The 20,856-nt window shown below is 39.5% G+C and overlaps 1 protein-coding gene across 1 annotated transcript in view; it reads left to right on the top strand.

The window, feature by feature from the left end:
- The first annotated feature begins 758 nt into the window (after nt 1–758).
- The window catches only part of gpat2 (glycerol-3-phosphate acyltransferase 2, mitochondrial), a 74,529-nt gene continuing 54,431 nt past the window's right edge, over nt 759–20,856 (top strand). Inside the window, exon 1 of the mRNA XM_088993918.1 lies at nt 759–801. The gene's annotated coding sequence lies outside the window, so the exon portion shown is untranslated. The remainder of the gene's footprint in view (nt 802–20,856) is intronic.

Genomic DNA, 20,856 nt, shown 5'->3' with positions numbered 1-20,856 from the left:
GGCTGAGTTGGATTGGATTGGATTTGGATTTGCCTTTATTAGTCTCGCAGTGAATAAATTAACGTCAACATTCGTGTTTGTGGTCAACTCCCAGGATGTGGGGTGTCAGCTTTGAATAGATTCTCGCTTTTGCAATAGGGCTCAGCCCTTGTCCTCCTCAAACAGCTTGGGATCAGTTTATTCAATCATCACAACTGTAGGAAATAGAGAACAGTTTTTGTTCTGTGCCACCAAATCAGCCGTTCGTCACACCACCCCACTCACATCCCCTCATGATCCCCTCATTTATCTTTGCCCATCCCACTGATGCTCTCCATTACCTCTGATTTAGCTTGTCTAGTGGTGAATCCCTAATCATACCTCCAAGGCTTCATTCTTATCTTTACTTTTACCCCTTTTCTCTCATCAGTGGGCTGCCAGTTATTTCTGACATGGAAGCGGGTTTGGTGCCATAAATAGTTCATATAATCATGAAAAATAGCTGGTGCTTGTCATAAGTTTTTATACTCATGCGCTTGCATGCTAACAGAGCTTCAAGTGAAGTACAAGAAGTGATTACATGCATCACCGCCACCCTCAGGATAAAGTTGTCCTGCATGTTAGGCAGATAAACTTGAAATTCTTCAATGTTGGTGAAGTTATGCAAAGTGTTGAGCGTCTGTGCAGTTTTGTCTTTGAATATTCATTTGTGAATTCCCTATGTTATTTCTTACTTTCATATTCCTAACATACTGTACTTTGTTTCTTTTAATAGTTCTGACTGTCTCTACTGGAAGAATCCCTTCCCTGGTCGAGAACAAGGTAGGGGCCTCTTACTACTATGACCATGTGTGTGTATGTTGACTGGCACAATAGTCTGTTTCACTGCCTTCACTCACAACTGTACAAGGGGCTTCACTGCCTTTGGGGTCGCTCATCGGACCCTTGTTTTAGAGCTTGACATGTAGTCAAATATCTTGTCAAGGACCTTAGCTATAGCACACCGTCTATAACTGGATGTCTTCTTCCTTTCTTCGTCACCGCAAATGTGCTCTCTCTCTAAGTATATCTTGCCTCAGGCTTGAGTTGGAGTTGTGGACATGTTGGAGCAATGTGGTCTGTTGTTGGACTACTTTTTCTGTCAAATCCATCCCTTTTCACAGTGGTACCTGGTAGGACTGGGTGAAATGGCTGAGACGTATATCATGATATGAGTATTTCCAGTGGCGGGCCATGGATTTCATCGCTAGGCCTTCACTAGTGCTGCGTCGGAATCAATTCATACTGAAAAAAGTGTAGTGTAATTGAGCGCGGATGGTTGTTCATCTGGGTGTGTCCTGTGATATGCTGACTACTGGTTCATGGTGTCCTCCGCCTATTGCCCGAGGACGTCTGGAATAGGCTCCAGCATTCCCCGTGACCCTTCTGAGGATAAAGCACGCGGCATGTGATATTGAAATATCAATATAGTTTTTTTTAATATTTAACATGTACAGTGATACCTTGGCTTACGAACTTAATTGGTTCCCAGACGGAGTGTGTAAGGTGAAAAGTGTGTATACCAAAAATTGATTTCCCATAGGAAACCATTAAAATGAGAATAATCCATTCCCAGCTCCCCATAAAACATACTTTTCTACTTTCTAATTTTCTAAACCTTAAACCTACACACAATATACCTTATTTTATGAGAAGGTTTCTTCAGCCGTCATCTGTACAAATTTGAAGGTTTCGGACGTAATACGTTCAAATTTGTACAGATGATGGCTGAAGAAACCTTCTCATCGATGGACCACTCCTGTACGACTGAGAGCTTACACAGACGTACCTTATTTTATGTATAATAAATGTGATATGGGATTATAATTAAAAAAATAAACTGTACTGTATAATACAGTCATTTTATTTACCTTTGTGATGGTTGTTGAGGGCTTGATGGAATGGAGTGGCCGGTTTCATCAGCATTAAACACTTGATGAGGAACGTAGTCTTCTTTTTTCACCATCTTGAGGAATGATCCCTTGTCGGTGCTTTCTCTGCGATAATTTTACCTTGTTCCTCATCAATTGTGTTCTGTTTCGCTGGGTTGATAGCTTTTTGCATCAAGTGTACAGATGGCTTGTGCGGATTATTTGTGGAGCCTGATTGAAGGGATATTTTAACCTTGCAGTCTACACTCTGCCTTTGAACTATCAAAGTTGAAACTAGTCCAAATGTCACTGTTTTCTATCAATGTTCTCATTCTCTCTCTGTCGTCTGCCTGTCTCTTTAATGTTTAACACCCCCCCCCCCCCACTGCTGCGTTCTTGACCAATCACGTGGCGTTAACCAAAGACTGGGGGCGGGGAATAGAGGACAAAAAAAAGTCGGCTGCCATATTTTTCTTTTGGAGAACGGCCTCACTCGATCTCTGTCTGTAACCCCCACCCCTCACTGCTGCGTTCTTGACCAATCACGTGGCTTTAACCGACGACTATGGTCGGGGAATAGAGGACAAAAACAGTCGGCTGCCATTTTGTTTGGACAATGGGCTCGTTCGCGAACGACATATCACTCATTGTGGCAGCTCCGTGTGTATCCCGAAAAATTGTTTCTATGCCAAGGTAAAATGTTCATAAATTTAACGTTTGTAAACCGAAAAATTCGTAAGCCAAGCGGTTCGTAAGCCGAGGTATCACTGTACTTAATGATATTTTTATAATCAAATTAGAGAAAATTATGTCAATTTTACACTTTTATTTGATATACCGATTAGCCTACTGTCGACACTAGCCATATTAATTATTAATTGTGTATATATATATTTTTTTGACTTTGCAACCATCTAGTTTACCGATCTCAAAACAGCAATATCATTTTTAGATTTTTTTATATATAAGCATGGTAAAGATGACTTTCATAACTTCAAATTGACCTTCAGACAGAAGAGGACATAGTATTTCACTGAGGTTTAAAACGAGACATTTTCATTGAGAAGAAGCTCTACGGCGAAAAACCTTTCAGGGCCATGGAAGTTAAAAAAAGAACACATTAAATTAGTCTGCCTCAATGAAATGTATGATCGGCCCTTTTCTTTCGCAGCAATTTCATGGCTGGGGAAAACACAATCAAAATATGGATACATCTTGCGTTTTATCAAATGTGTAATGGCATGGGATCTATTTTCTTGGCACATTTTAGGCTTCTCTTTTTCCTCAAGTGAGCGTTGTTTAAATGCCATTGTCGAGCTAAGTACAGTAAAGTCTCGTTATATCGATATTCTCGGGAGTCGGAAAAAATATCGATATAACTGGACTATCGATATATCCGATCCTCCGGCATGTAAATTTTCTCCTTGCGTTCATAGAAATAGTATCGTAATAAGCAGTACTATCGATATAACCGATATCGATATAACGAGACTTTACTGTATTATTGCTGACCTTTATCCCTTTATGTCCGCGATGTCCTGATCTGTCTTCTGACGTCTGCCTTGCACATAGTACCTTTTGGGATGTGGTTGCAAATGTGCAGTCATCGAAATATCACATTTCCCATTACTGCTATCATACCAATACCAGTTTCTGAAACTGATGACAAAAAGTTAGCGGACACCTGGGCAGACAACTCTGAAAAGTTGCCTGCCCGGCCATAAAGTTGCTTGCCCGATTTTTCACAACTTGAAACACAATAAGACGACTAATTGCAAAAAAAAAAAAACATTGTTGCAAAGTATTAAGGATTGATAATCAGAATATATAACAGAACAACACTTCAAAATTAAGTAATTGATGTACCTACCACAAATGCTCCCTTGCTTAATTTGTCGTACTTATCCTTTGTTGATGATTTTGCTCCAGTTGTAGTTTGTCCATACACTTCCCGACAGGTTGCACAGTGCCTCGTCTGCTGCAAGCCACATAAACTCCTCTTTCCACGATGCTCTCAATGTACGTTTACGTTTTGGAGTGTCATAAATTTTGTTTGCTTCTTTTGAGTCTCTCTTCTGGGTATGAGGTTTTGGCTTGATTCATCACCACTTATCCATTTTTCTTGTGTTCTCTGTACGTCTACCACCCGGGCAGAGAGGTTCTGGAAGTTGTACGCCCGGCGTCAATGTTACAGGCCTCAGGCATCCGGGCAGACGTTATTTCAAACACTGCCAATACGGTCCGATATGCTCACAACGTTTGACTTGTGCAATAGTAGAGTATAAAAGCAATTTTGAAGGTGAACGCTGTTGGGTTCTAATTCCTGTTTCTCATCTGGTTCGGAGTTCAACGAAGTTTTGTGATGAAATACCAGCGGGGACGATGGATGGTGAACAGAAAAAAAACTACTTTATTCTCGTAAAACAAAAGGAGCGCATCTCTCGTCGGAGCGGGGAGCCAAAAAGCCCGCCCGCTCAAACTAGTTTTAAAAATACGCAGCAGCGATCTGTCGTCCAATCAGCTCCGGACAAGTATTGAAAGTCACACAGCAGCGATCTGTTGTCCAATCAGCTACGGACAAGTATTGGGAGAACATTAGACTGAAAGTTGATACTTGTTACATTCTGCTTTCACAACAATTCAACTAATAAGCTTCATAAATCCATGTAGCCTAAATTAAACATGCAATAACATAATATGTACTGATCTAAACATGAAATAACATAAAATGTACTAAGCTAAACATGAAATAACATAATGTTAAGAAAGCATATCCAACTCAACAGTTAACATGGTGTACCTTATGAAGTACCGTTTGAGTGTATACAACAGTGGTTATGAGTGCTGTGTGTCAAGAGTTCTGAAGCAGCAGTTCGTGATTTCTCGTGATGATTGCATCTGATTTCCAACGTGCCAAGTGCTCTTCAGGGAATGGTCTTGCCAGTCCAAGAATGTTTTTAAAAAGTTATGTTATTTATTTACCTATTTATATTGATTATTTAACTCATTTACTGCCAGACGATGTGCAAAAATGTATCCACTCCATTGCCAGGCTTTTTGTCATTTTAACTCAAATTGAAGGACCTACAGAATATTGAGTTTAAGGACAACGGAAACATTCAATGCAGCGTAAAAAATCTTAGACTCTCTTCTTTCATCAGAAAAACAAGTGTTAATTCCTAAGTTATGGGGGTCTGGAGTTATCTGAGCTTGAAATAAGGCCAGCTGTCCAAAATACATACATATTGGTTTATATAGCGCTTTAACAACAGTTGAAGCTGGAACAAAGCGCTAACATGGACAAAAGGGAAATGCTGCCCCCTTGTGAAAAAAAAGTTTTCCAATGGCCATGGCTAGCGCTTTATCGGCACCCAAGCATGAAAAAAAAACAAATTCGGGAATGGCGCTCTACGTCATATTTGGAATTCCTGAATACATTTGTGAATGGCAGTGAACGAGTTAAAGACAAAATACACACACACACACACACACATGCAAAACCTGCATGTACAAAAGGCAAATGGGGAGAGCAGAGACAGGTGTGATCCTCTAAAGCAGGGGTGTCAAAGTCATTTTTTGCCGCGGGCCACATTGTAGTTATGGTTTCCTCTCGAGGGCCGTTATGAATTTGGGGAACCCATTAGAATGTTTAAATCCCTTCAAATATTACATATAGAGCACACAGCAAATTAATGAATAACTCGTTTTCAAATCTGAAGTCAAGAATAATGACTTTTATTGTGGTTGACATCTAAAAATATGAAATTTTGGCTCAGATTTTAGCAATCATCATGGAATTTAACAAGTTTGATTTGCTTTCGCGGGCCGAAAAAAATGATGTGGTGGGCCGGATTTGGCCCGCGGGCCTTGACTTTGACACCGTTGCTCTAAAGTTTTGTTATGATTCGGTTTGCTCCCTTCTTGTTCCCTTTTAAAATTTGGTAATTGTTCACGTCCTGGGACATCCGCAGAGCATATGAAACACTTGTCTGGAAAGGGACCGCTTTGGTTTCTCTTGTAAATGCCATGGGAGTTTGGCCAATGTCTTTCCAAAGCTTTTGGTACCCATTTTACTGCGTCGTGTTTTCTCTTTCATCTTGTTGATTCTTAAATTTAACGTGAGATCAGATGGTTTTATGACTGTCCCTTTGACTTTAAACAAACCTTCATTGATTTAGTGGTCTACAGCGATTACATAGCATTGTCTTCACAGTTTCCGTTTAAATCACAGTAATTCATAGTTGAGTGCACTCGTCTATTTTTTGTCTGTTGCACCCCCAAAAATAGTTTTTTTTAATTCACCAGCTGACGAGTTGATAGTCTTGGTTTATTGAAATAAACAAAAAAAATCTAGAATAAATGTAGCTCGCTGTAGTAGAAGTGTATTGATTCTTTCAACCATATGCTATGAGTCACGGAGTTGTCTACATGTATAACACATGTATATGGACGGAACCCTTGATGTTTGACACCTAGGACCTCCATTCCGGAGGCATAAAAGCAACCGAAATTCAAGTGCTTGCTGACGCAAATTCACTTGCGTACAGAGTGGCCTCATATATGCCCTGTCCTGTGTCTTTCGTGCTTTGTTAGTTCATTTGTTTGTTTGTTTGTTTTTTTCCCCCCCACTCCACATTGTAGTGGCTGCATTGCCGTCACATCTAGACCATTTGGAGAGCCTTTGTTGAGTGTTCATTTGTTCCAGTAGTCCTACTGGAGTCTGCTTTTTATTTAATTGCGCATAAGTTAGTACTGGCCTCGAACAAATGAACACTCAAGTGATAGCTACGAAATGCCGATGCCACTGCGGTGCCATTTGTGTTTTCAATTTGGCTGTTGTAGACAATTGCCACTCTTTTTACTCGTTACCCTTCTCGTACTTGTCGTTTCTATTTTGGGTGGACGTAACTCCGCATCGCCCCTCTCTCATGTGATCCTTGAGCTTCAGATGCGTTTCTGACAATGACTTTGCGTCCCCTCTTATAAATAAAAAAAAATTAGCGCACCCTGAATTTGGATTGTTTATCTGATTTGGCGCGAGCGAAGCGCAGTTTTCATTATTTTCATGGAATTAAAGAGGATTCCATTGGGGAATTGGGGAATGTTTTCATTGATTGCGCCGCGTTGCGATGTGGCAAAGACTGAATAGAAACTTAAGAAAATGGATACAGTGGGGCCTTGGCTGACAAACTTAATTGGTTCCCGGACAGATTGTGTTAGGAGAAAAGTGTGTATCCCAAAAATTAATTTCCCATAGGAAACCATTAAAATGAGAATAATCCGTTCCCAGGTCTCCATAAAATATAATTTTCAACTAAATAAGCCTACTTAACTACTAAACTACACACAACCCACCTTATTCTATGTATAATAAATGTGCTATTGTATTGTAATGAAAGAAATACACTGCACTGTATAATAAAGTCACTTTACAGTAAAGTCTCGTTATATCGATATCGGATATATCGATAGTCCCGGTTATATCGATACTATTTCTATGCACGCACGGAGAAAATTACATGCAAACATGGTCGGATATATCGATAGTCCCGGTTATATCGATATTTTTTCGGACTCCCTTGAATATCGATATAACAAGACTTTACTGTATTTACATCTCTGATGGTCGTTGATGGCTCTTAATTGACACCTGTTGCTTTTTGACTTGTAAGGTCTTACGAAACTGAGGCATCACATTATCATTCATCACGTTGATGATTCTCATAGCCACGGTCTTTTCTGGATGGAACTGTTCAACAAAAGGCTTCACTTGATGCTGCAATCATCTCCTCCTCGCCCTCAGATGACAACTCCTGAATGGCTTGCTTCTACTTGTCCTCTTGAAGGCAAATCAAATCCTCTGTGTTGAGGACCTCATTATGGTCAGCAACAACCTCCTCGATGTCATCTGCATCCACTTCGAGTCCCATGTTCTGTCCAATGGAAACAATGTCGTCCAAAACAACAGAGTCATGAGGATCAAATCCTTCAAAGTTCCTCCCAAGGATGCATGCGGGCCACAAATTCTTCCATGCTGCGTTCAGGGATCGAAGGGTAACATCATGCCAAGCCTTTAGTTACGTGTAAGCATCGAGTAAATAAAGCCTTTGTGTAAAGCTTTTAGGCGAAGGATGGTAGCAATTGTGGACTTAGCATATCCGCTAAACCGCTAAATCAGACAAACGCACACCTCGTTCGTGTTTCTCAATGATCTCCGTCTTCTCCTCGACTGTAATTTTGTTTTGTGTGTTCTTCGACTGAACACGAGCCTGTGGTGGGGTCTTTTTCGGCCGCATAACAGCAAAAGTATCTGTAAAAAACTCGTTGGAGGCGATCAACGTCTCTCTCTCTCTCTCTCTCTCTCTCTCTCTCTCTCTCTCTCTCTCTCTCTCTCTCTCTCTCTCTCTCTCTCTCTCTCTCTCGAGATCGACATGTGCATTCAGAGAAAGGGGGTGAGGAAGGGCAGGCCGGCTGGGGCGCTGTTCGGTCATGTGCTTTGGTGTTCTTCCGCTGAAGATTACTCCGCCAGCCGTGGTGGGGCGTGTGTATCGCGAAAAGTAGTGCTTAATCCAAGATTTAATTTTCATAAATTTAAAATTCGTAAACCGAAAATTTTGCAAGGCAAGATGTTCGTAAACAGAGGCCCCACTGTACTTGATGACAGCTTGCTTTCAAGTTGAAAAATATCTTGATGTAAGTGTTTTTACATTCCAAATGCTTTTAAGTGCAACCTCCCAAGTGAAGCATTATGATCCTATTTTAGACATTGAACCACCATAATATGTTAGCGTATCAGACAAGCCATCACATCACTACTCCTTGAAAGACATCGTTTAATCCGGCATCACAGGATGTCCCCTCCGTAGGTGATTTGCAGTTCCCTTTTGTTTTTGTTTTTTTGTGACACTTTTCCTTGAAAGAAGCACAGTGGTAAGAATAGAAGAACGTGGAGAGAAAAATGATCCATTTAAAGCTGTTGAAGTGCATGTCGACAGTTTGAACTCATCAATCTGAACAAATTGGAGGTTGAATAGCATCACAGAAAGGATTGGGTACAACTTTTCTCTGTGCTTACACCTAAGTTGCCATTTTCAATAAAATAAACCATCTCGACCGCACCCAGCCAACTGAAAGAAGTGGTTTTTTTGCATTGACAACTGTTGGGGAATAAAGGCTACAACCATTAGCGTTTGTGTGTTTTTTTTCAGCGTATAATCAAAGTACAATTTTGTATAGCTGTGTCACCATCTATTTCTTCTTCCAGTCGGGTTCTGGTGTAAAAGGAGCCTTGGAAGAAACAAAAAAATGACTCTCTTGTAACCCATTTTTAGCTTATAGTATGTTGCTTTTATGACTGACAAGGGTCCTTGCTTATTCACAGGCCAGTATAACATCCAAATCAAATAAAAATCTTTCTTGTAGAAGTGTTGGTGGGCGGGGAGGTATGGCTCATAAATGTCCTTTCTATTTCATTCGGGATGTACTATAGGCTTTGCAAAAAAAATAATCTTATTGTCCAGAACTAGGTTGGATTTACAGTGGTGGCGGAATTTAATCTTCAATTTGTGCATTATCTCGCAGCCTTGCACAAATAAAAATTTCCCAGTATTGCTCGACCTAAGAAAAGGCTATTGTATGTGCTATAGCCGTGAAACTGGGTGACGTGGGAAACAATAAAATGTTTATTGACCTTGCACTTCATCCATGTCATTGTTAATGTCTTGTTTTATGGAAATTATGATTTGGGTTTTATTGTTATTTTTAAACCTTAGCTCCTTATTATTATTTTCAACTGTACTACACTCCATTCAAGGGTGATGCTGTAATAATCTATCCCTTAATTCTCCAGAAAACCAGCAGTGCCAAAATAGGGAATGGAATAATCAGCCCCCCATAGTCCACACTCACTGTTTCAACGCAAACATTACACACACACAATTGGTGAAAAATGTGAGTGACATTTCCATGGATGTCACATCTTTCCAAAATGGAGATGTATGAAAAGATGAGAAGAAAATTGGTCAGGATTGCTGCCAAGACAAAACATCCAAACCTTGCTACGTTTTCAAAATCACACTTGATATGATCCGATGAAACCAAGGTGGAAACGGGCCATGATTCTAAAGGATATCTTCAGTATCAACTAAAGACAGCTCATCTTGAAGAAAAAAAACACAATAACTACAGTGAAGGATGGTGATGGCAGCATCATATTTTGGGGCTGTTTTTCTTCAGCTGTAACCGCGGCATTGGTAAAGGTCAACACTTGACAGGTGGCAGGTGTGTGCTGACTCCCATTGAACAAGAGTTTAAATGCCCTTGGTTGGCTCTGAACACCGCCACATCCCAAGTTATAAAATAAGCGCATACCAAATGATTGCAGGTTATTTAGATTTTCCTTTTCTTCTTCTCTTCTTTTCCTTTCGGCTTTTCCCTTCAAGGGGTCGCCACAGCAAATCAGTGGCCTCCATCTTTAGAGGTTTGATCCGCATGTTTGTTTTGGCCAAGCTTTTACGTCGGATACCCTTCCTGACACAACCCTCTGTATTTATCCGGGCTTGGGACCGGCACAAGAAGACATATGTCCTTTTGTGGCTACAGAACAAGCAACTCGCTCAGTAAAAGGCTCCCAAACACAAAATAGTAATCGGCACAGCAACATTCAAAAAAGCAAAAAAAATTTAACCAGTTTACTGGCTGAAGACTGGCAAAGAAATTTATGGCATTTTAAACTGAAGTACCAATTATGTTTAAATATATATTTGTACCCCTTTTATATCGCAAAATCTGCCTGTTGCTCCAAAGCATGGATGCAGGCCTAAATAAAAACTGATGTCACCCTGTCTCAGGCTAACAAATTGAGACCGTATCAATCCCATCTCTGCTTGTTTGTGGCCAAGTTGGGCTTTCCACTTGATGTAATTTATCGCTTAATTAATCAAAAGTCAATTCCTCAAAATTGACAGGGAAAAAAATGTTTTCATTTTTTGTTAGAAATGAAAAATACTGGTTCTGCTGGAATACTACCGACTTAACAGGCCCTTTTTCCTTTCAATCATTTAACAAGGATGTTATGGTTTCATTGTTAACAATATCGTCACAAATTGCAATACAGCTAATTCCTTGAATAGGAATTTAATTGAGGAACAAGCAGGCATTTCTTACAAACTTAAGCCATTCATTTCCTCTCTATCCCAAAAATGTTTTCAAGTACCAATGACATTTCTACCGCCTACTTCTGGTCACACTTGGACAGTTTCACATGGTTGTTTCTGTGCTATGTGGTTGAAGTCGTCTTATACAATTGATCACGGCGACATTTGTCACAGCCTTAAGCAGTTGAATCAGAAGGTATCAGCGTGCTCTCGGAAGAAAATCCCCAGCAAGATACGGTTGGACATAGTTTTCCCAATTACCATTGTTGTCTTTTCTTTCTGTTTTCCCACTGTCCTGCTGTGATTAAATTGGCTCAGAAATGTAATATCAGAAGTTTGACTTAATTCAATTCTTTCGAGGCAGAGGCCGGAGGCGAAAAAGACTTTCCCTCACATAATAAATGGATAATTGTTTTTGGCATTTCTCATCCCGATGATGATTTAACGGTACTCAGCAGCAGACGTGGTCAGCCCTGGTTCGTTGTTTGTTGAGCATCAAAGACTATGGTTTCTGACATCTATATTTTCATGTTTATCATCTATCATGGTGGACACAGCGGAATGTGGTATTCATTATGCGGAAAAATTAGCTTCTCTGTTGCCTAGTTTTGTTTGTTTGATTTTCATTGGATTCAGATTTCATTTCACTTTTATAGAGTAGAACAAAAGTTTTTTTTTTTTTTCCCAACAGAAAACTATTTATTGAGCTCGTGTGCGTCAGAGAAGTAAAACACTGCACAGTAGGCTGTTATTTTGAACTGAAACAACTGAAAACATTTCAAAATATTTATGCAGCTGCGTTAAGGCTCACTTCATAATGCTTGTGAAGATAGCAGATGTTGAATTTTCCAAATTTTTGATCAATGTTGGCGAAAAATCAGGGGATGGTGCCTGTCATTCACTATGATCCCGACCGAATGAAAAAGGTCACGAACCTTGCCTAGTATTCATCTTTCTACTGTCCACTGGTGATCATCTGTTTTGATCATCCATTGTATAGAACCCATTAAATGTAGTCGACTTTCAGCCACCAAATTGTCAGGTGCGCCCCGGAGTGAGTAAAAGAAAATGCCCATGATCCACCGAAATGCCCAGCATCAAGATGAGCTGTCCCCAAATAGAGCACCCTTTGTCATAGACAATCTAAATTTAACTCATTTGTACGGAAAAAAAAAAACTGATCACTACCAGCTCCAGCTTAGTGTCCTGACAAGCAATTGGGGCGGGGGAAAGAACAGGAATGCTTTTGTTTCATTCCTTTCAATTAATTTTTTCTTACCTTTCCTTTCTTTTCTTTCTTGCCTTTCCAGCAGCTCATGCATTTTGTTTTTCTACTTTCATTCCTTTCATCACTTTGCTGAAGTGAAATGTACATTTCTCCACTGCGAAACTAATAAAGACAAAAATCCAATCCAATCCAATCCATACCTCCATCGTTATTTGTAAAATGCCACAAGATGCACAATAATGCCGTTGGTGGCATGAGTAGCTTAAAAGGTTATATAAAAAATATAATAAAAAATAATTTGGTTGACTGGGAACCAAAAGGGACACACCAGATTTCTGTGTTGACAATGTATATATTTTTTCCACATTAGTTGCAGGGAAGGAGATGCTGACACAGCACAGATTTAGTGTAGGGAGAAAGTGTTAAGGAGAGAATAAAAACTAGTGCAGTCACTGAAAGGTGGCAATAAATCAGATCCCCATAGCACTGAGGAATCGCAAGGCCTAGGAGACTTGAAGCGAGGGTGGAGTGATGTTGATTGAAAGTGGAATCAGTTGTCTTGTTTATCGCCACAGTTAAGATGTTAAGTAGCCTCATGGTATAGCGAGGAAAGAAATAAGATGGGCAGGGAAGGGACACAGAGGAGAGGAAAAATAATTATGGTAGACAAGAATGACAGTTTAGGGGACTAAGTTGAGAACTATACCCTTTGTGAGAATGTTAAAAACATAATCATAAAATGGAGACTTGAGTGTGAGATTACTTGTAAGAAATAAGTTATGCTGATTTCAGGCTACATCGAAGGTAGTGCGATTTTGACACGACAGACGTCACAGACAAAGTGTCTCATCGTTGATTTGGAGTTGTGTAGACATGTTGTACCCCGTGTTATGCGATTGGTCGTTTGGGAGACGACAGAAGTCTGGCATGTTAGAATTTTTTTTGTTTTGCCGCATCATGTAATCATGATGTACAGTAAATGGAGTGTGTGGCATGCTCGGTAATAGAACATCAGTAATAATTTGGACGCTGGGTCCGAGAGGACAGTAATTTCATCTGTGCTGTATGTCATGCATATTAGCATATTTGACAATAAAGCTGACTTTGACTTTGACATCATTTCATTTTGATTTTCATCCTAAAGAACTCAATTTTGATACGATATGATAGGTTTACTAAAATCAGCGGTTTTCGATACCACTGTGAGTATGCATTCCACTAAGCTAGAATGTGCAGTATCGGTAAATGCCAATACCGTACTGATATCACAGTTTAACTCATTCACTGCCATTTACAAATTTATTCGGGAATTGAAAATAGGATGAAGAATTTGTTCGGGTTTTGTTTTTTCATGCTTCGGTGCCAATAAAGCGCTGGCCATGGCCTTTGGCAATGTTTTTTTTTTCTTTTCCACAAGGCGGCAGCATTTCCCTTTTATCCATGTTAGCGCTTTGTTCCAGCTACAGCTGTTGTTAAAGCGCTATATAGACCAATATGTATGTATTGCATTGTATTTTGGACAGCCGCCCTCATTTCAAACTCGTATAACTCCAGACCCATATCATTTAGGAATTAACTTTTTTTTCTGATGAAAGAAGAGACTGTCCTGAACACTGTACTGAATGTCTATGTTGTCCTAAAACTCAATATTCTGTGGGTCCCGCAATTCAAGTGACAATGACAACAACCCTTTTTGCACGTGTGGCAGTGACTGAGTTAACCAAAAAATAAAAAAAACAAGACATGTTTTTTCTTTTAGTTCTGAAGTAGTGTTTACTCACTTCGTTGCAAAATCATAATTTCTCCTTAAATCATCACTTATGAAGCATCTGCAGTGACATTGTAAACAGAATCACACATGGTATCACAGCCTCTCAGGACAAAATCCATCTGCCACGGACAGTTATGACTGCAGAGAAAACAAAACTCATTGTTGGTGAGAGTGAGACGTGGGCGAGATACTGACATAAACGTGCATTTGCAATAAAGCAAGGTGAAACATTGGGACATCAAAAATATTGTATTGTGTGATTCTAATCGACCCGGTAGGGCTGGCCTGTATATCTTTATTGTAATAAATATATATACTGTCAGCGTTAGAATCACTCTACTGCTGGATATTTTTCTATTAACAAGAAGCTTGTTTCTTTTCAGTCGAACTCGTGGTTATTTTTCCCCCTTAACCAACATCTCCTTCAAAAGAAAAATGCACCCAACTTTCCTTTCATGTGCACACATCTGCTTGAGGAGGATTCAGGCTCATAGCTATTGCCGTCATAACATGACGCCACGCTGTCAAGGTTACTGTTCTCCGCTTCCGAAGAGCCAAGAACGGCATCCACCGCTTGCTGTTTAAGCTTTAATCTTCTCCAGGACGACTGAATGGAATGGAGGCAGCAGATCCATAAAATAGCACAAAATTATCTCCAAATCTTCTCAAACTGATTTTCACGAGTGGTTGAAAGCGTATGACCTTCATGTTCCCAAGCCTTCTCTTAACAACCTTATAGTACATTTACATGACAAACGCTTATAAAAAATAGTCCGGAATGTCTGTATTTTTCTTTGCAGTTTTAAGTCCGGTATGTTCACGTCGTTGGCGAGGCTATGAACACACATTGTATGATAACGTCGATAGGTTTTAATGCTATTGTTATTGCGCTGTCATCCCCATGCTTTCCTCTTCCACCCCGCTGCGTTTCTGTTTGAATGCTTTACAAACCAATATGCTCACCCTCCCTCTCTTATTGAATTGAATGTCGCCTAATCCTGTCAGTCTAGCAAAGATATCATGTTGAATTTGATATTATTGTTTTTTAGAGATGTGCGTGTCCCGTGATCTGTGCTCTCTTTCTTCGCTCTAATATCTTGACTCGATAGATAGTCTTCAACATTTTATCATTCTAATTCTGGGAGCGTCTTTCCATGCCATTGAATCCAATCACCTCCATCTTCTGGGAACAAGCGTGTGCAGTGTTGAATAAAACAAATAAATAAGAGAGAGAAAGATAATGGGTTGAAAGTGATCGTTCGTTCCTGGTTCATCGCTTCTCAGGGTGTTGATAGCAGAGGATGGTCAAATCAGCAGGAAGTCAGGTTTTGAACAGAAGAAGTTATTTTAATCTTGTAGACAGCAGAGACATTGTGGGGTCGGCCAAGGGGGGGGGGGGGCAGAAAGGAAAGAGGGAAGAGGAAGAAAGACACGCTGGGAGAGCATTTATAAGACGGACATAATAGGATGTGACATCATGTAAAGGCAGGCAGGATGATGTATCAGGAAGTCCAAAACATAAACAAACAATGCAAAAAGATGTTTAAAGATGTTCGTATAGCGAATTACCCCAACAAAAGATCTTACGGTTGTCGGCTAGTAATGGAAGATAAATCTTTTTAAATACTTTCAGAAATGTAATTGAATCGGTCCTGTGATCCATTCCCAAACCCTTAAGGCTTCAGCCTTGTGATCGCAGAGGCATCTTATTCTCCTCTACAGAATGCCTGTCATACTTACCTCATCTCTGACTGCTTTAAAAACATGCAATATTTTTCTATCCCCCTCCTCCTGCTGCTGATTCAGACAATGCCAACCGGTTTGGACGTGAAACAGGAAGTTCAGAAATTTGTGATGCTTCTGATAGAATCGGTGCGCCCGTATGAAGGCTGAGTTGCCTCAGGCCTCATTTCCAAACTAACTGCAAAAAACAATCTCTAAGCAACAAACCCACACACTGCAGTAATTGTAAATATTGAATCTCACCACCTTTGGGATTGAAACAAGAGATGAGAAGTAAAAAAAACAAAAATAAAATCAGCCAATACCCAAGTTTGTGCTAATTTCTTTGATGTTTATGTATATGAACGGACTATCCATGCCACTTATTCGCTATAGCGAAAAGTGAATACACTGGCAGCCATCTTGAATTGCTACTCGCTAAGAACACCCATCTTGAATAGCTTCATTTCTCTGCAGCATCCCTTTGATTAGGACAAATATGTGGATAGCTTTTACAGAATTAACATTGCTGGAATGAATGTGTCTAAAGCTGGAATATTCCATTCTAAATATTAACTCATTCTCTGTCAGACATTCAAAAAAGTGTCCATTCCGGTGCCAGGGTTTTTTTGGTCATTTTCACTCAAATTGCAGAACATTTAGTTTTTGGACTACATAAACATTCAATACAGTGTTAGAAACCTTAGACTCTCTACTTTCATCGGGAAAAAAAGTTAATTCCTAAATTACATGGTTCTGGGGTTATCTGAGCTTGAAATGAGGGGGGACTGTACGAAATACAATACAATACATACATTTTAATTTATATAGCTCGAACAACAGCTGAAGCTGTAACAAAGCACTAACATGGAAAAAAGGGAAATGCTGACCCCTCGTGGAAGAGAAAAAACATTGCCTGAGATATGACCAGCCCTTTTTCGACACCGCTGCTAGACAAACCTAAACCCGAACTATTTAGGGAATGGCGTTTCACATCACATTTTTCAATTCCCGAATAAATTTGGGAATGGTAGCGAATGAGTTAAATGGCCGCAAATATATATTTTTTAATGAAACAAATGTCCGCTTAGTGAGGTCGTTCAATGCAATAACGTTGTAATGTACAAATCTTAAAAATGAACTCAAAACATAACTGAATTTCAATTTTGAAAACTGAAATGAAAGTTGAATAAAACTGATGAGCGTTGCTTAATCATGTTATTTCCTCTTTTTGTTTGCCATCAAACATTGTTAATCACTTCAGCCCTGCGTACTTCTTCATTTCGTTTGCATTTCAGAAATTCTTCCTGTACTTATTCCAAAACCACACCACTAAGGGAGCACTTTGTTGCTTTTTGTTTTCATCATGCAACAAAAAGCCTGCTCTCAGCCTGTTGCGATGACAGTTTCCGTACATTTGTTGGTGTCGTCCATACCTTTGAGTTTTGGCTTTATGTATTCTTATACTTTGTAATGTCCATCTCACAATGTTTCATATTGAAATTCAGCAGTTATAGTTTTATGGCATATTAAGAATAAATTGGTGATGTGCTGGTTTAAGGGCGATCAAATGTAAAATTCTCTATTAATTCTTCTTTGAGTTGACATTTGTGTAGTCATCTGCGTCGTCACACTGAGATTATTCAGTGGTAAAAAAAAACATTTTTGTCAACAATAATTAAATACGTATTCTAGGAAGTAAACAACATTCTTGGAATGGTCAAGCTTATTTCATTTCTTGGTTTTGCTGTTAGCTCTTATGTTTTTTTTTTTGAGGATTGGGGACGGGGGGAGAAGTCAAGCTTTAGTTGTCACCCTGGTATTTGGGGCATGGCTGCCATGCTTAAGCTTAAGTAGTTATGTAAGAATTTTGCAGAATCTTAATCAAGTGACATGCAACCACACGGGTTACTGCAGTTCACTTGCATTGCTGAGATGGTCCGCTTAGTTCTGTCAATCAGCAGTCTCTCTGAGTGGGGTTTCTTTGAATCTCTAAATAAAATGTGGAGAGAGAGAAAATAACTAAATGACTGGAAAGCGAGGGAGAGGGTGAGAGAGACAAAGAGACACCCTTTATATTATTTTTTGGTCCGAAGACAGTTTGTCTTGTAAGAGATGGAGCCTCTATCATGTCGTTGTATTGATTCCATCTGTCAGTCGAGTACCTCACAACACGAGTATCGTCGAGTATGCTCTCGACTCCCTGCTGTAGAAAATCTGTTCAGTCACACAAGGGTCTGTCAGAGGAGTTTGCTCGTAATTAAAGATTGTGTGGCGGCCACATGGTTCCCATTAGGCTACAATATCACATCCCAGCCATGTGACTCGGTTTTGTCTGTCAGACTCTTTTTTTTTTTAATATAATTAAATGGGAGCTAATTCTGATGCAACATTTGAGTGGAGCGATCTCATTCTGAATAGGCAACAGTGATCAACCACAGAGAGAGATTCGAGTTTATCTTGCGTATTTGTTCACATGTAACCGAATGACTTCAGTCTTAATTAATAAAATACAGGATGCAGTCATCAAATGGGTTGCCTTCGGTAATGTAGCCACTTTCACCTGCGTTGGGGTGAATGAAAAGTGTGGTGCAGAAACCTCAGCGTGATCATACATCCACCCGTTAGATCACTATAATTCACTCCACTGAACAAGTTAACTTTAATCAATGCAATAACGACCTGTTGAGATTGGCTTGTGTGTTTCAGGTTGGACTGTTGGTCAGCACCTGAAACCTAAAGCTGCGCAAAGGGTTGTTTTATTTCCCAGAGCTGCTAAATGCCTCCAAAGACACATCTTGTTTATCTTGTTTAATCTGGTTAGGTGAACCGAGCAAGCGTCACATCCTTAAATGAAACTGCAAACAACCACAGACGCGTTCTGGCGAATATAGCGTACATACTTGTATGGTATAAAGCGCATGGCAATTGTTAAGATGCTATCAATATGCCTAATCATGTAGTGCCCTGCACTAATGGAGGGAGTGGCCGTGTCTCTCAGGAAGTCTGGCCTTTTGAAATGTCACAGAAGAGCTGTCTCTATTTCAGTGCTTCATTCTCAACTTGTCTTTTCAATCTTGCTCTCTCTTCTTTGGTACTTTCACTTTATGCTGTTTAGCAACTCTTCTTGAAGACTTGAGTAATGTCACGTTGTGCTTTTCCATTGCACCACAAATAATAGGAAACCTAGGCAGGAATCATCCAATGAAAAACATTTTTTTTGCATTTTCAAATTTATTTCAATAACAAGCGATTACCACAAATCGAAGGTTCTATGCACACTACGTACCGTATTTTCCTGTGTATAAGGCACACCCAAAAGCCTTCAGTTTCTTAAAAAGATGACCGTGCGCCTTATATGCAGGTGTGCCTTATATGTGAAGTAATATTGAGCCTCAACAGGTCTCGCAACTAATTTCAGCCGCCACCGACTCCAATTCCCTGAGAAGTAGTGCGTAACCCCAGCCTCTACTGTAGCACCTTTTAATGTGGTGTGCCTTATAGTATTTGGAAATTGTTATATATTTATGTATTATATTTGGTAAACATTTTTCATTCATTGAAAGTGCGCCTTATAGTCCAGTGTGCCTTACATATGGAAAAAGTTAGAAAATCCAACATTCATTGGGGGTGCGCCTTATTCTTCGGTGCACCTAACACACCAGAAAATACTGGACGGTCCTGAATAAAACTACAGCTGATGTGGATGTGAAAAGAACTGCAGATTCCTCTTTGAGATTTTTTCCTCTAATTTTCCTACTGTTGACATTTTGAAGTCAATTACGTGGAGAATATACTTGATGTAACAAAACGTGTAATCCAGCAGTTTGGCTGTGATCCGATCCAATATTGATATTAGATATCGGTTGCCTGATATAGTCTCTCTCAGCAAGAATGATAAATTCTTGCTGATATCCATCATTTTTATCAGCATCATTTTTTGGACAAGTTATCTATCGTATGTGTAAAAAGTAGACCAAAGACTGATCACTGTCTGTCTATAATCCATTTTTATGTCCGAATAGCTGTCCTTTCCATATCATTGCAAAATTTTGCAGTGACATTCATACGTAATAATAATCATACAATATTTGATAGGTTTGACGAGCAATACATTCACTCGAATCAAATGAAATAGAAACATAGTAGTAGTGGAAAAATAATTCCATTTAAAAAATCCACTTTTTTCCATTTTGTTTCCAAGTATTGATGTGTTTAAAAAAACAATGTGACCAAATATTTTTTTAAACAAGAAAACAAAATACATTGCATGGAATTGCAGCACAATAAAGTGACTACTCTGCTTCAGGAGTAGAAATGTGAATATTTTCAGTCATAACTGTTCAGTGATTCTTTGACTTACGAGTATATTCTTGTACCTTTGAGACCCAGCTGATATGAGTCTCACACACTTGACCTTAACACGAAACCTTTAAACACTCAGACAGCGAGTGAAAGCGCTTTGCTTTACTAAAGGTCACTCCCACAGATTTCTCCCACTCTGTTGTTATGCTTGGCAATAAAACAGAATATGGTGAACCCAACAGGCTCCCAGTTTTTGACCTTGAGCTGAATACATTCCTGGACAAATATAGCCTTGATCTGTCTTTACACGGCATTGGTAGTGCCTGTGAATACGTCTTGATAGAAGCTTCAGGCTATGTAGTTACAGGAATGTTTAGCAACTGTGACCTTAGTCACTTTGGGCTTTTAGATATAGTTATAGATATATGGTACAGTGAGACCTTGGCTTACGAACTTAATTGGTTCCCAGACAGTGTGTAAGGCGAAAACTGTGTATCCCAAAAAATGTTTGCCCATAGGAAACCATTAAAATGAGAATAATCCGTTCCCAGGTTTCCATGAAATATAATTTTCAACTAAATAAGCCTTAAAACTACACACAACATACCTTATTCTATAAATAATAAATGTGCTATTGTATTGTAATGAAAGAAATACGCTGCACTGTATCATAAAGTCACTTTATTTACATTGGTGGTCATTGATGGCTTGATGGAATGGCGTTAGAGGTTGGAGGTCAGAGGGAATTGCTGTTCGGAAAGAGAGTCACATTCCATAAGGACTGTA

The sequence above is a fragment of the Hippocampus bargibanti genome, linkage group LG04 (assembly GCF_051943395.1).
Source record: "Hippocampus bargibanti isolate YZ-2025 linkage group LG04, ASM5194339v1, whole genome shotgun sequence".
Taxonomy (NCBI): Eukaryota; Metazoa; Chordata; class Actinopteri; order Syngnathiformes; family Syngnathidae; genus Hippocampus; species Hippocampus bargibanti.
Note: the sequence above shows the minus strand (reverse complement) of the source record. Positions and strands in the feature narration are given on the sequence as shown.